This window comes from Puma concolor, chromosome B2 (assembly GCF_028749965.1).
Source record: "Puma concolor isolate L17-30 chromosome B2, mPumCon1.1.hap2, whole genome shotgun sequence".
In the NCBI taxonomy this organism is placed as follows: Eukaryota; Metazoa; Chordata; class Mammalia; order Carnivora; family Felidae; genus Puma; species Puma concolor.
In genome coordinates this window covers 95,803,121-95,819,311 of record NC_141671.1, presented here as the reverse complement: position 1 = coordinate 95,819,311, position 16,191 = coordinate 95,803,121, and the positions used below count along the sequence as shown (strand labels likewise).

The 16,191-nt window shown below is 37.8% G+C and overlaps 1 long non-coding RNA gene across 7 annotated transcripts in view; it reads left to right on the top strand.

The window, feature by feature from the left end:
* The first annotated feature begins 290 nt into the window (after positions 1-290).
* Positions 291-16,191, top strand: part of LOC147581115 (uncharacterized) — a 1,011,143-nt gene continuing 995,242 nt past the window's right edge. For 2 of the 7 annotated variants that reach the window (XR_015251437.1, XR_015251436.1), the window contains exon 1: positions 2,516-3,098. This is a non-coding gene — a long non-coding RNA (uncharacterized LOC147581115). Of the gene's footprint in view, positions 427-2,515; positions 3,099-16,191 lie in introns of those variants that run through there. The other 5 variants (XR_015251431.1, XR_015251428.1, XR_015251427.1 and 2 more) reach the window with 5 other exon arrangements.

Genomic DNA, 16,191 nt, shown 5'->3' with positions numbered 1-16,191 from the left:
ATATAGATACAGATACATATTTTTTTAGAGAGGCTGAGAGACTCAGTGAGAGAGAGAGAGAGAGTGAGAGAGAGTGGGGAGGGAGACTGAGGGAGAGAGACAGAGAATCTTAAGCAGGCTCCACACTCAGCCTGCTCAGTCCTATGACCCTGAGATCACGATCTGAGCCAAAATCAAGAGCTGACCGCTCGATTAACTAAGCCACCAGGTGCCCCCAGGATATTATTTGATATTGTTTGGGTTTCTATTTCTCAGAGGTTTTTTTTTTTTTCTTTTTTAGAATAAGCATGCTAATTCAATCAAGTATATTGAGCACCTTATGAGCATCTGCAGTGACTCTAAGGCTGTGGTGTTCAAAATCAGTGAAGGTGCTGACTTTCAAAGAGGAGAAAGGCTCATTTATATCACTTTGGTGGAGCAGACTTGGTAAGTTCCCAGAATTCCATCTTTTGATTAACTTACAGATGGATTTTACATGGCACTTCCCATCCTCTGAAAATGATTCCATCTCTTTTTTTTTTAAATGCTTATTTATTTATTTTGAGAGACAGAAATTGAGCTGGGGAGGGGCAGAGAGAGAGGAGAGAGAAAATCACAAGCAGCCTCCACAATATCAGTACAGAGCAGACTTGGGACTTGATTTCACACACCAAACCGTGAGATCATGACCTGGGCTGAAATCAAGGGTCAGGCACCCAAATGACCAAGCTACCAAGGTGCCCCTAATAGAGAAGATCCATGTTTTTTCTCCTTATGGGGAGATGAACATTAAATCATTAAAAGAAAAATTGAGTTCTTTAGAAGAACTCAGGCTTTTCAAATATCAGATTGTTCCCCAACTATTATTAAAAACAAAGTAGTAGGTAGGACACTAGAAAATGCTGAGAATTAATACTTGCTGTATTTCCTAGTAGTTTAATGATATTTGGATACTAATGCCCTCATATCAAAATGACTAAATAATGACTCAACATTTCCTCTTTATCTTTAATATCACTACTTGTTTATTTTTTATTTTAATAGATTTTTGTAGTTTTACTTTGTTGTTGGCTGACATTGAAGAATAATTTCTTTTTCTTAAAAGAACAGTCTGAACTTCTGTAGCATAAATGCTAAGTATGTTGGAAAAAAAATGCTGCAATTTAATAATGCAGAGGCTGTGCCCCGCAATGTAAGATGAACAATCGTCTAGTTTGAATTTGGATAAACTACCTCTCCAGGTAGAGCCTTCTTTATTACAGAAATGTCAGAAAGATGTATTTACAATAAAATTGACTAGTGGAAAAAGTAGAATATAAAATAAACTCAGCTTCAGTGTAGTCATGTTGGTTTAGAATTCTAATAAAATTGGTCAAAAATGAGATAAGCTTGATTGATTGTTAGTGCATTAGAGTCACAAGTAAACTTCGATTCCTCAGTTTTTCTTTTTAATCAGGATAACAGCAGCATTGTGGATGTAGGAGTCATTTTGTAGTGGTATGACCAAGAGTTTATGATAGTATAATAATCTAATAAGGAATAAGATGGAAAGATGTTTGAAAGGACAGCTAGCTGCGTGCCTAAGAATTAGATGCAGTCTAAAATGAAATTTATCTATGATGCAATAAGATGTGTTCCAAACAAAAAAAGGAAAATTAAATTTGGGGGAGGAGGACATTTTTTTTCCTGAAATATGCCTGGCTCAATTTAGTTTATGGAATGGTTTAATCAGAGCAGTAAAATTCTCAAAACATTGTTTACACAGAATTTTTCTGGGCTTGAGCCATATTGAATAAAATTGCTTTCTGTTTAACTTGTGTAAAACTAAAATTCAGCAAATTTAATTTTTGAAAATAAATTACAAAACAGTTGGAGAACAATTGCTACTGAGTTTAAAAAACAGAATGCCAGAAGTATCACTGCCAAGTTATAAACTCCTAGAAAAATGACAGGTATAGAAAAGACTATGGTTGCTGCTGTTGGGATCTGAAACATCATTGTGATTTAGTGGAACATTATTGCCTTTTGGTAGAAATCAAGCTAATGTCCCTAACTGATACTTATAAAAATGAACCAGTTTGCTGTACTCTGAAGGAAAAATAACAATTATTCCTATCCAAAGCAGGATGTTGAAAATGTAGATTTATCTTCTTGTATGTTTTCCGTAACTTTTTACTAGATGGTGGCATTTGTCTTGTCTTCTAATATTTACCACCTAATTACTATATAAGGAACGAAAAGAGCTCAGAATGAGACTCAGTCAGCTACAATTTTTCTTGCTTAACTGATCTCCAGTACCACAAGGGTGGGCCTATCCTTCACTCCTGATGTGTTTCTGTCCTTGGAGCTGTTACTTCCATTATGTGCTCAGATATTCTCGAAAGCCTCTTTTTCCCTTAAAAATCACATATGTTCAAACATGAGTGCCCCAGTCTGTGAATCATGGCTATAACATGACTCCTGGGGTCTCAGTGAATGTGAAAAGAGCCAGTCTTGAAAACCTCAGGAATCCTATTAAGTGTGAACATGAAATTATTCCAAGATTTAAATGTCACTAAAATATTCAACACCAAATACATATCTGGACAAGGTTTTTCAAACACTTACATTTTTAAAAACCAAATTCTGTATTTGTCAGGATTTAACCACAGAAGCAGAATATGTAAGTCTTTATGTGTACATAGAACATGTGTAAATATAATACAGATGTATAATTTTATATGTTTGTTACAGGGAACTGACTGGCAGGCTTGTGGGACGGGTTAAACGGTGTCTGTAAGGCTGTTGTCTCTGTATCTGATGCTGGGCTTGACGTCCATAGGGTAGGCAGCTAGGAAGGGAAGATCACAAACAGGCTGGAACCCACAAACATGAGATGCAATCCCTTGTTTGCTCTTGTTGCTTCTGACCTTAGTGGTGAATGTGTCCTCAACAAGCTGGGACTTTGTCATGGCCTTAAGCTGAAGGAGGGTCCAGGGAAGGTAATCAGTTGCAAGCCTGGCTGTTGCTTCACACTAGCCAGGTGAGGCAACAGGTCAGCAGTGATGTTAGTCAGCTCACAATGGCTGCATGGTTCCTTCTCTCCCTCCCTTCACCCCGGGAGCTCAATTAGAGAACAAGTAAGTCCCTTTATAAGGAGCTAAAAGAGCAGTTGGTCCTTGACCAGACAAAGAGGAATGTGAGATTATTATAAAGGAATGTAACAGTATGTTAAGTTCTTAACATAATATTTATTGACATGTCATGATGGTATATTTTAGTATTCAGCTCATATCTTTTGCATAGCTCATGTGGAATATTATTCATTTAGAGAATACGTTTTTGCATTATTATATCATTATTGTTATACCTGTTCTACTTTGAATCTCACCTGTACATTTTCTTAGTAGCTAAAACGTGTGAGTTCTGGCAAATTCCTATGTCTTTGTGATGAATGAAGTGTGAAATATCTGACAAAAATTACAAATCAATAGTGGAAACAGATTAATCACTAATAAAAAATTTCACAGTTGCCTTTTGTAATATGGCTTAAATTCAGTGGGCTGATATTCAGAAGAAAAAAGGAAGCAAATGGAATTATGAAAAGTGGATGGAATTGATTTTTTTTAAGTGTAAGGAATTGTGAGGAAAGACACAGCAGTACTGATGTAAATGCAGCTTCCAGTAAATCTCATTTCTCTTAGCTGTAATTATGAAAATCCTCTTGAGCATTTCAGTCTGTTGTGAGCTGCTTTGCTGTTTTTCACAGCAGAGACAATTTCAGTTATCTTAGAAATCTGGAGCTGCCTTCAGCCCGAAGCCCAGAAGACTCGGCTGGTTCTGTGCTCAGGGTCAATTGTTGCTTAAACTACTTTTAGAGTCTATTCAACATGACAAGCAGATCAATCTTTTCAATTCAGAACTGATGAAATTCTACATTTTAGTAAGCATTGCCTGGAGAGTATGAATTCAATAGATGTTTTTTAGGACCATTTGGTGTTTCTTTCAGCTATTTTACTAGGGCTTCTCTAAATGCAGAATACTAAACTCATTTGGGTCTTTTAAATAGGCTTAATTCTCTCAATATATACATATTGTTCCAGAGTACATCATCTTGTAGTGTAACCAAGTACTGACACTGATTTTAAGTAGTATGTGTAGAATAAGGATATTAACATTCCAGTTGTACTGACACCTTGTTTTTTAAGCTTATAAATCATATGCTGAAGTTGGCATAAATGAAAATAACAGGGTGAAATATACTATTTGCAGGCTTATAGCAAGTGAGATGGAGACTCATATTATTTACCAGTTAGACTTACATTACAATCAAAATGCTTTCATATTTGAGTCACAAGTAATGATATTAAAAAATATGTTGGTATAGAGGCAGATATAGCTTCTACAGAGAGTAGAAGGCAAACAGCACCAGCACAAGTGACACCTACAGTGTAATTGTGAGAACGAAATCTTGATTTTTGTCTTTATGTAGTTAAACTAATGACTCGTCCTAATGAACGAAAGAATTTGTGGAAAATTTTGATTTTTTATTTTACTTCCTGAAATTGTTTTTAATTGATTTTTTTTGTAGACTAATAGAATACACTCACCTGTTTTGAGCCTCAAACAGCCTATTACAGTGTTAAAAGGACGCCCCTGAATCAGTGCAATGAGATGAATTTAGGTAGGCAGCAGAGAGTGTTCACTTGCAGTTCTGGATGGAAGAATCCTGGGAATGGAAGCTTCCCTTTTCTGCATTTAGGGATAACAAGATGATGTTGGAAAGTATAAAATATTCCCATAGGAATTCCTTAATGATGTAGGTAGTGTCTTCCAACAGCACATGCTAATGTAAAGCTGAGTCTCTACAGTTACTCTCTTTGTCCAAACGCTAAATCTGGGATCCTGGCATTGGTATTTTAGCTAAACAATAGTTGGGGGAAAAACAGCTGAGATAAATGAAGAGAGACGGAAAACACTTCTGGCGGGGCCACACTTTGGAAGGTACTGTAGTGAATTTTGGTGATACATAATTTTTAACTGTACTTGTTTTTGAACACCTCTGGTTTTAACATCAGTTATCTTGATTGTGAAGCCCATTGAACATTTTAATGTTTTTGTTATAAGTGCTAACGTTGCTTGCCATCCATTTATTTAAAGTGTCATTAGGGAAGGTTTAAATTATATGCCTCACATAACCCTCCTTTCTACGGAGAGATCAGAGATGTGCTGCAAGCCTGGTTTCTAGAAGGAGAGAATGCTCTGAACCATTTTTATACTCTGCATTTCGATTGGTTGATGATTTGGCTTCTCAGGCTGCTGAGGCTGCAAAAGGAGTGAGGAGAACTAACCAGCCACTAAATTTTGAAACACCGCGGAGGTCAGAGAAGCCGGGGTTATTATCATCTCTCAGCGAGCACATAAAGCATTAAACTTTTTCAGTCTCATTTCTGCGACAGAGATTTTTGACAAGAACATAAAATAAAAACCTCACAAATTCATGCTGCTGACAATGATTATAACATGACCAGGGAATGGTATAAATGTCAACATTTCTTGAATCAATTTGAAGATTGTGATCTTGCAGACCTCCACAGACACTGCAAATGATTATGGTAGAATTTCCCCATTTGTGATTATATTATTGCAAGAGGTGAAGGGATTTCAATATCACACCTGACAAAAAAAGAATTGTAAACTCACCACCACATTCTGAAGGGTAGAAGATTTTCACAGAATTTTAAGGCTTGTTTCTGAATCCTCTTGCATAATACATAAAACGAGCACAATAATTTTCAAAGATCCACGTATAAAAATATGTTGGCTCAAATTAACATCCTGGTTTTCAATGATTTGAAAAAAAAAAGCCTTACGGAATTTTTCTGTAGCAGTTACATATGTTATTTGAAATTTATAGTTAGCCTCTTTTTATGAACAGCTTTTCATGGAGTTATTTTTGGTTATAGGATAATGTCTTTGTGCAAAATATCTATGCTTTTTTGGATATTGCAACCAAGTAGACTCTCTTTGACCATGTGATAGAATCACCAGATGAATAGAAGTCAGCATTTTGGGTGAAACTTGTACCAAATAGAAATTAAACAGAACTTTAAACAGGCATGAAAAAGCAAAGAGTGTACATTATTCTAAATATATACATCTTATTTAAAATTTCTTAAAAGGAAGCCTTTATTTTGCTCCTTCCTGATCCCAGAGTGTTCATTTGAAGAGGTCAAGGAGCCACTAGGTGTTGCTCTAAGACAGCTTCCTATGGCAAACCAGCAAACTGCTTTATGGGCTCGAGATTTCATCGGTCATTATAATTTCCTTAAAAATGCTAAGATTAAATCTGACGCTTAGAAAATTAGCTTTAAATAGTATCATGATCATCTATTAAAATATGTAGTGCATATACACATGTGCACCTCCCCCGCCCTTCTGAAATGCCTTGTAAATTAAAATCAAATATAAAATCCTATGTAATACCAGTGGTACCATTCATTTAATATCAAAATTATCAGTTTAAGTGTGCTCATCACAACTATCTTTTTTGTGTACTTTAGCTGTCCCCAATGGTTGATTTGGTTGTTAGTTACTGACATTTCTGAACTGTAGAATTGTTCTGGCATCAGGAAAATGGGACCTTTGTTTTTAGCCAAGGCTTTTTACCTTATCAAGCAGCTTTCTCAAAAGGACTTTCAATTTGGGTAATATGACACCCCCCCCCTCCCAACCTTCACCCCAGTCTAATAATCCAGTAATGTATCTGGTATCTGTGACATTTGACACACATGCGAAATGAGTTTTCTTAGTTCATTGATGTTTGAAAACTATTCTGTGCTCTAGCTTGGCAAATTTATACTGATCATTACAAACGCCAGGACTAGAATATTAGAAATGTTGCAATACAAAAATGAGATGAACTAGAAGAATTTGGGGGAAGATACTGAAAATATCAGGTTTCTGCACAGGAGTTTCTGTAGCTCTGCATTTTATAGTGCTCTATAGTTTTATGAAGGAGAAAAGGACAGAAATCTATTCTGGTAAACAGAACATGGATATAGCATTTAAAAAGTGACCAGTAACTATCTCTTTGAGCCCAAAACATTCATGGTTTCTTATCTTTTCATTAATATGAAGGAATATAAAAAATTTAACCAGAGTGAATTAGAATTTTGCTTCCATTCAGTTTTTTACAAAGGCCTTGGTAGATTGCTTTCCAAAAGAAAAGAGGTAATAAAGATCTTCTCTACACCGTTTTTGATTCTGTCTTTGACTAAGATCAACCACTGAATCAGTACATCAAGGACTTAATCTTGTTCTTGCCAAGAAAATAAGTTTGTTGATTTAATACCTTTTATATCATCAATGATTATGACATTGTCCACTAATACAGTTTTCCTAAATAATTATAAAATAGTTTGTCAATGTAAAAATATCACAGCTATAAACAATGTCATAAGTATATATTTTTTGGCTATCTTGTATATACAGTTACCCCTGAGTAAAATATTTAGACTGAATTTGTATATACCAAACTTATTAATATATTTGGGGTGAAAAACATTAAAAACATGTATAAGTTCTTTTTTATCTTGGAATTTGCTTGTGATGAATAGTTTTTTAAAAAGAAGCTTGTTGGGGCGCCTGGGTGGCGCAGTCGGTTAAGCGTCTGACTTCAGCCAGGTCACGATCTCGCGGTCCGTAAGTTCGAGCCCCGCGTCGGGCTCTGGGCTGATGGCTCAGAGCCTGGAGCCTGTTTCCGATTCTGTGTCTCCCTCTCTCTCTGCCCCTCCCCCGTTCATGCTCTGTCTCTCTCTGTCCCAAAAATAAATAAACATTGAAAAAAAAATAAAAAAAAAAATAAAAAGAAGCTTGTTGCAGTAATGGAGTCACTAAGGAAACAACTTCTAGGGCCAGAGAGCTTGGGTTCGAACCCTGTCTTTGTTATTTTCAAGAAGATTAACCTCATAAAGCTTTAGTTTCTCAGCCCTTAAATTGGGAACATTATAGCACTCATGGTGCTGTTAGAATTACAAGAAAAAAAAAACATGTTAAGAACCTGGGTTAGTGCTTGTATGATGGAAAGTGTCCAATAAATGTTACATTCAACTCTTTTTATCTACTTTTATTTTTGGTCCCAAGGAGATTCAGTGTTCGCCAGAGGTGACTATTACAAATAACTGAAATTTATATATTTAAAAAAATTTTTTTTAATGTTTATTTATTTTTGAGACAGAGAGAGACAGAGCATGAATGGGGGAGGGGCAGAGAGAGAGGGAGACACAGAATCAGAAGCAGGCTCCAGGCTCTGAGCCATCAGCCCAGAGCCTGACGCGGGGCTCGAACTCACGGACTGCGAGATCGTGACCTGGCTGAAGTCGGACGCTTAACCGACTGAGCCACCCAGGTGCCCCTGAAATTTATATTTTTTAAAGCACCAAATATCTTTTGTAGTTTACTCTTTAATATGGAAACTTAAAAAAAATATTGTACATATTTTCAAGAAGAGTACTAAGAGAGTACACTAAACATGGTTTAACCATTTCTAGATAGCTCAGGAGCAACCATGGGGACAAACGATCATATTCTTGGTTTAGTAAGATTATCTTTCAGGCATCACTGCACAGTGAGTGATCTTTGCCTTTTCATTAGGCTGTACCATGTTGGTATACTTTTTGGGTTCCTATATTTGCTTTGCAATAATTTTTTATCTTTTCTCCTAAGTGGATATGTGGATTATAATTGAAGATCAGAGACTGAGAAGAGCAATGAGACAATGCGTATAGTACATAACATAGCCTTGGGGGAACCATTCCTCTGTTTGGGAGGCAGAAACTGAGATCTGGTGAAGGGGGCTCATGGAGCTAGGACTTAATGTCCCCTGCTGGCTTCTGCTGTGCTCTGGCAAGATCTCATCACAGGCAGGGCCAGGTTTTCATACTCTTGTGGACTGGAGGAGGGAAAGATAGCTTTGGGCTTTCACAGAGTTACTACCTACCTCTCAGTATGCTGATACCAAGTCCTGACAGCCTCTTACACCAAATGCAGGTACGTGATGAATGTCTCTTGAGTCACCATGGGTGATGTGGAGATAGGTGTCAACACTCAGTTGTCAATTCATTTTGCTATCAGGGTGATAAAATGTGACTCTCTGTGGCACTTTACTCCCTCAGCTCGCCTCCCTGCTTCCTCCTAGTTTGCCAGGATGCCAGAAACCCCACTTTGTTATTCTCCAAACAAAAGGTAATATGCATCAGGAGCACTCAGGGAATCATGAGGGAAAAATGCCTCTTACCAAACCTCATTGAACTCCTAGGACTTTGACCCTCCAGTTTTACTTCATTATCAGCTTCTTTTGTTTATATTACCTCTTCTAGCCAGAGCAGATGACACGATCCCATTGCTATAATGGTATTATTAAAATTTTTTTTTAACTCTCACTTCTCCCCTTCATACTTAAAAAAACATTTTTTAAAAATTTTTTTTTTTTTTAACATTTATTTATTTTTGAGACAGAGAGAGACAGAGCATGAATGGGGGGAGGGCCAGAGAGAGAGGGAGACACAGAATCTGAAGCAGGCTCCAGGCTCTGAGCTGTCGGCACAGAGCCTGATGCGGGGCTCGAACTCATGGACCGTGAGATCGTGACCTGAGCGAAGTCGGACGCTCAACCGACTGAGCCACCCAGGCGCCCCAAAAAAACATTTTTTTAAATGTTTATTTATTTTTGTGTGTGTGTGAGAGAGAGAGAGAGACACACACACACACACACACCCAGGACAGACAGAGCATGAGCAGGGGAGGGGCAGAGAGAGGGAGAAACAGAACTTGAAGCAGGCTCCGGGCTCTGAGCTGTCAGCACAGAGCCCGATGAGAGGCTGTACCTCACAAACAGCGAGATCATGACCTGAGCAGAAGTCTGATGCTTTACTGACTGAGCCACCCAGGTGCCCTTCCCCTTCATACTTCTATTTCACTCACCTAAAATATTTTAACTGTGTAGAATGCAATTGTTTTTACAGTTTGTTGAATAGTATGGAGGTGGGGGACAGAGGTGGAGGGAATAGTTCTAACAGATCTAGGCAACTTTCTAGATTGGGGACAATAAGGACAATAAGACCTCTGCAAGGACCCCCAATTCCCCCAATTCCCCTGTGTGTTGCTAGCCATCTGCCTCTCCATTTCCCAGAATACTGTCACGCAAACTGTCAGTGCTCTCATTAGGCATCACGTCCTCCCACGTTCTCTTTACTTCTAGCAAACATTTCACTTCCTACTTCCCAGAAGATGTAGAGATTATCATAAGCTTCTTAACTTCTTGAGCACTGTTATCTGTTTTCCTTGTTTCTGTCTTTTCTATGAGTTTAGGGGATGAGTAATCTCTTCTCCTATGAGCAACTATCCTTCCACCTACGCTCTTCATGCTACTACCTTTTGCTCTCAAGCATCTCGGTTCATCAGTGATGATGTACTATCTCAACTCCTTTCTCAATCCTTCATCCCTGCTGGGTCTCTTAAGACGCATTTCTTTCTCTTAGCTTCCACAGGTCAAATCTGGGTAAATGTGAACATCAGAATAAATAGAGTAATGTACAGAATAAAATAAGAAAGCCAGGAGTTCAGACGGATTTATATAAATACCTGAAAAAAATGGATAAATAGTGAAGAAAAAGCTCTCTCTTACATGCTGACAAATAGGAGAAAAATTGAATTAGAAACTCATAATTTGGTAGCTCCCCTGTTGTTTCAGGTAAGGATCATCTATGGATGCAAAAACCAGTGGGCAGATGTTTTTAGAAGTAACAGGGTATTTACATAAAGAATTTTCCCAGAAGATACTTATTAATTACAAAAAGATAATGAGTAACTTTACAGAGAAGGTAACTGGCAGTCATCACTTAATTAAATGATCACAGTTAACATCTCCAGCAGTGGGAGAGATAGGTGTGTGCACTTTCTAATAGGATGCCATGAAAGGGGCACAACCTTATTGTTGCGGGCTTTCTATAAAAATGCATAACCTGAATCTAATTGTGAGGAAACCTTAGGCAAACCTAAATAAATGACAGTCCACAAAAATAAATGGTTATCAGCCTTCCAAATAGCGAGGTCATAAAAGAGAAAGAATGTGGAGCTCCCAGATTAAAGGAGAATAAAGACACACAACTGACAAAAAGCAGCATGTGACTTTAGATTGGAGCCTGGACTAAACTTGATTTCTTTTGCTAAAAGTTCATTAAGTGGGACAACTGAGAAAAATTTACTTGAGGCTTGCTGATTAGATAATAACATCGTATTTGGGCCCCCCCCCCAGCTTTATTGAGATATTATTGATATATAATATACGTAAGTTAAGGTATACAGTGTGATGATTCGATACATGTATGTATTACAAAATGATTACCACAATAAGATTAGTTAACAGTTTTTTTCACTTAGCATAATGCCCTCTAAGATTATCCATGTTGTCACAAATGGCAAGATTTCCTTTTTTTTTTTACCAGCTGAATAATATTCCATTGTGTGTGTATGTGTGTGTGTGAATATATACATATATATATACCCATATATATACCTATACACACATGTGTATATATATGATATATACCATATATATGTATATATATCATATATATGTATGATAATAAAGAAAAAAGTGATATATTCTTTATCCATTCATCTGTTGATGGATACTTAAGTTGTTTCCATGTCTTGGCTATTGTGAATAATGCTGCACTGAAGACAGGGGTGCAGACATCTCTTTGAGATACTGATTTCATTTTTTTTGGATATAGACCCAGAAGGGAAATGGCTGTATGATGTGATAGTTCTATTTGAAATTTTAAAGGAACCTCCATACTGTTTTCCACAGTGGCTGAACCGATTGACATTCCCACCAACAGTGCACAAGGACTTCTTTTCTCCACATCCTTGCTAATACTTATCATGTCTTGTTTTTTGATAATGACCATTCTAGCAGGCATGAGGTAATATCTTATTGTGGTTTTGTTTTGCATTCCCCTGATAATTAGTGATATTGATCATATTTTCATGCAGATGGTGGCAATTTCTGTCTTCTTTGGAGAAATGTCTATTCAGGTCCTTTGCCCATTTTTAAGTTGGTTGGTGATAATGATGATGATTGCTGTTGAGTTGTGTGAGTTCATTATATATTTAGAATATTAACCCCATATTATATATATGGTTTACAAATATTTTCTCCCATTTCATTGGTTATGTTTTTATTTTGTTGATTATTTCCTTTGCTGTGCAGAAGCTTTTTAGTTTGAGGTAGTCTCACTTGCTTATTTTTGTTTTTGTTTCTTATGCTTTAGGTGTTATATCCAAAAAATCATTGCCAAGACCAGTTAAAGGAGTTTTTCCCCTATTTTTTCTTCTAAGGTTTTATAGTTTTGAGTTTATATTTAAGTTTTAAATTTTCAGTTAATTTTTATGAGTAGTGTAAATTGGGGCCCAATTTTTTCATTTGCATGTGAATATACAGTTTTCTCTGCACTACTTATTGAAGAGACTAGTCTTTCCTCATTTAGCATTCTTGCTCCCTTGTCACATGTTAGTTGAGTGTATACACATGGCTTTATTTCTGGGCTTTCAATTCTGTTCCATTGGTCTATGTGTCTGTTTTTATGCCAGTAACATTGTTTTAATGGTCTCAGCTTTATAATGTAGCTTGAAATCAGGAAGTATGATGCCTTCTGCTTTTTCTTTCACAAGATTTCTTTGGCTATTCAGAGTCTCCATGCATTTTGATTGGAGAATTTAAACAGTTTACAAATTTTAAAGAAATTGTTGATAGGTAAAAACCTACTAATGCCTTTGTATTGTTTTTTGTTTTATATTTCCCTTGTTCCTTTCTTCCTCTTCTTCTGTCTTTACTTCTGAATTGATTATTTTCATAGTGATATGGTTTGATTTCCTTCTGTTTATTTTTTGTATACCTACTGTAGGTTTTTGCTTTGTGGTTACCATGAGACTTACATAAAACATCTTACAGATTTAACACCATATTTTAAGCTGATAACAGCTTAACTTCGATTGTATACAAAACTCTATATTTTTACTCCTCCTTCCCCATATTTCATGTTCTTGATGTCACAGTTTACCACTTTTTATGTTGTGTATCCATTAGTGAATTATTGTAGCTCTAGTTATTTTTAATACTTTTTCCCTTTACACTGTTCTACTAGGGTTAAGTGGTTAACCACTATTTTATAGGATTAGAGTATTCTGAATTTGACTGTATGCTTACCTTTACCATTATGTTTTATATTTTTATTGTTTTTATGTTACTAATTAGCATCCTTTCATTTCAGCTTAAATAACTCCTTTCAGCATTTCTTTTTTTTTTAATGTTTACTTATTATCGAGAGAGAGAGAGAGAGAGAGAGAGAGAGAGAGAGACAGAGCATGACTGGGGGAGGGGCAGAGAGAGAGGGAGACACAGAATCTGAAGAAGGCTCCAGGCTCCGAGCTGTGAGCACAGAGCCCAACGTGGGGCTCGAACTCACGAACCATGAGATCATGACCTGAGCCGAAGTCGGACGCTTAACCGACTGAGCCACCCAGGTGCCCCTCAACATTTCTTATAAGGGATGTCTAGGGGTGATGAATTCCCTCAACTTTTGTTGTTCCGGAAAGTCTTTATTTCTCTATCATTCCTGAATGACAGGTTTGATGGGTAAGGTGTTCTTGTTTGGCAGTTTCTTTTTCTGCCAGCACTTTGACAATATCATCTGACTCTTTCCTGGCCTTAAAGGTTTCTACTGAAAAATCTGTTGATAGCCTTATGAGGGTTCTCTTGCTTGAGAGAATTTTTTTTTTTTTTTGCTTTTTTTAGGTGTTTTGATTTTAGACAGTTTTTTTTTTAATTTTTTTTCAACGTTTATTTATTTTTGGGACAGAGAGAGACAGAGCATGAATGGGGGAGGGGCAGAGAGAGAGGGAGACACAGAATCGGAAACAGGCTCCAGGCTCTGAGCCATCAGCCCAGAGCCTGACGGGGGCTCGAACTCACGGACCGCGAGATCGTGACCTGGCTTAAGTCGGCGCTTAACCGACTGCGCCACCCAGGCGCCCCTTAGACAGTTTTTTTAAGAGAGAGAGAGAGGTGGGGGGGGAGAGAAAGAGAACAAACAAGCAGGGGAGAGGGGCAGAGAGAGAGAGAGAATCTTAAGCAGGCTCCATGTTCAGCATGGAGCCCAATGTAGGGCTCAATCCCAAGACCCTGGGATCATGAGAGCCCAAATAAAGAATTGGATGCTCAGGGCAGCTGGGTGGCTCAGTTGGTTAAGTGTCCAACTTCTGCTCAGGTCATGATCTCATGGCTCATGAATTTGAGCCTGGACCCTGCTTTGGATTCTGTGTCTCCCTCTCTCTCTGCCCCTCCCCAGCTTGTGTTCATGAACTTGGATGTGTTCCAGAGATGTTCTCTTTAGTTGATTTTGTTTGGTGACCTATGAGCTTTATGGACTTGGGTATCCAAATCTCTCCCCATATTTGAGAAGTTTCAGCCATTATTTCTTTAAATAAGTTTTCTGCTGTTTTCTCCCTCTATTCTCCTTCTGGAACTCCAATAATGTGTAGATTGTTTCCTTTAATGGTATCCCATACTTTATGCAGGCTTTCATCACTGTTTTCGAACTCCCTCCCCCCCCCCCCCTTTTTTTTTTTCTCTTTGGTCATTTGATGACTTCAAATGACCAATCTTGAGGTTCACTAATCCTTTCTTTTGCTTGGTTGAGTTTGTTATTGAAGAACTTTATTGCATTCTTCAATGTAGTCCTTATATTTTTCAACTCTAGGATTTCTGGTTTTTGTTTTGTTTTGTTTTTAATGATTTCTGTTTCTTTTTTCAATTTATCCTTTTTTGCATGAATTGTTTTACTAATTTCATCTATATGTGTTTTCTTATAGTTCACTGAATTCCTTTAAGGGGGTTATTTTAGAACCTTGGTCAGACAATTCATAGATTTTTACTTCCTTATGGTCGGTTATTGGAGTTTTATTAGTTTTCTTTGATGATTTCATGTTTCCTTGAATGTTCATGATCAGTTTGGTTTTACATTGGTGTATTTGTGTATTTGAGAAAGTAGGTACATCTTCCAGTCTTTACAGACTGGCTTTGGCAGGCAAAGGCCATCATCAGTCAGCTAGTCCAGAGATTCTGGAATGGGCCTGTTATTGTGGAGCCTGCCTAGAAGCTGGGGCCATGGGAACAGGCCTGGAACTAGGGTAATATTGGAGCCTGGGGTTTTAGGAGTTGAGCTCTAATGTGAGGCCTCAGGCACTGGTCTGGAGATAGGGTCTATGGGAGTCATTCTGACATAGGGGCAGGCCAGTTGCCTAGATCTGTGGGAGCCACCCTTGAGGCTGGGCTGCAGAGCTGACCTGGTGTTGGGGTGGGTTGGGGATCTGGGGCCAACAGAGCCAGCCTGGTACTGGAATGTGTCAAAAGCCTGGGTCTGTATTAGTCAACCTGGCTCTGGTGTTTGATCCATAAGTGTTTGTCTTGAGCTGATGTTCACAGGGGCTGATTGTGGACTTGGGGCCACAGAAGCCCTCTGGGGTCATGGGTTTCAGGGTGGTGCTGGGGTGGACTGCCTCTGAGGTTCATGGTGAAGTTGGACGCTGACTTCATTTTCCTCCCACAAGGAGAATGTCTTTTTTCTGCACTGGGTGCCTGTGCTTGGGGAGGGTTATTGGGGGTAATGTGAATGTATGTTTCTTTACCTTTTTCAATGCATCTTTTCTTATTTCTGTGCTTCAAGCAGGTACTGTATCCCTCACCTGGAGTCGTTGGCTCTTGTGAAGGTATTTTTGCATGCAGATAGTTTTTCAAATTGATGTTTCTGAGAGCTACAAATGCTAGAATTCCTATGCCACCGTTTTGATGATGTCACTTTCATCAGAGCTGTGTTAGTGTTAATGTCCCAATTTTGATGGTTGTACTGTGGTTATGCAATAGAATGTTATTGTTTTTTAGTAAGCATATACTGAGATTTTTAGGATGTTAGGATTAAAGGGGAATCATGTCTACAACCTACTCTTATATGGCTCAGAAATCTTAAATACACACATACACACACACACACACATGCACACACAATAAAGCAAATATAAGAAGTTAACATTGGGAGAATCTGAGTGAAGAGTATATGGAAATACTTTGTGCTGTTTTTATAGCTTTTGCGGAAGTCCCGATTTATTTTG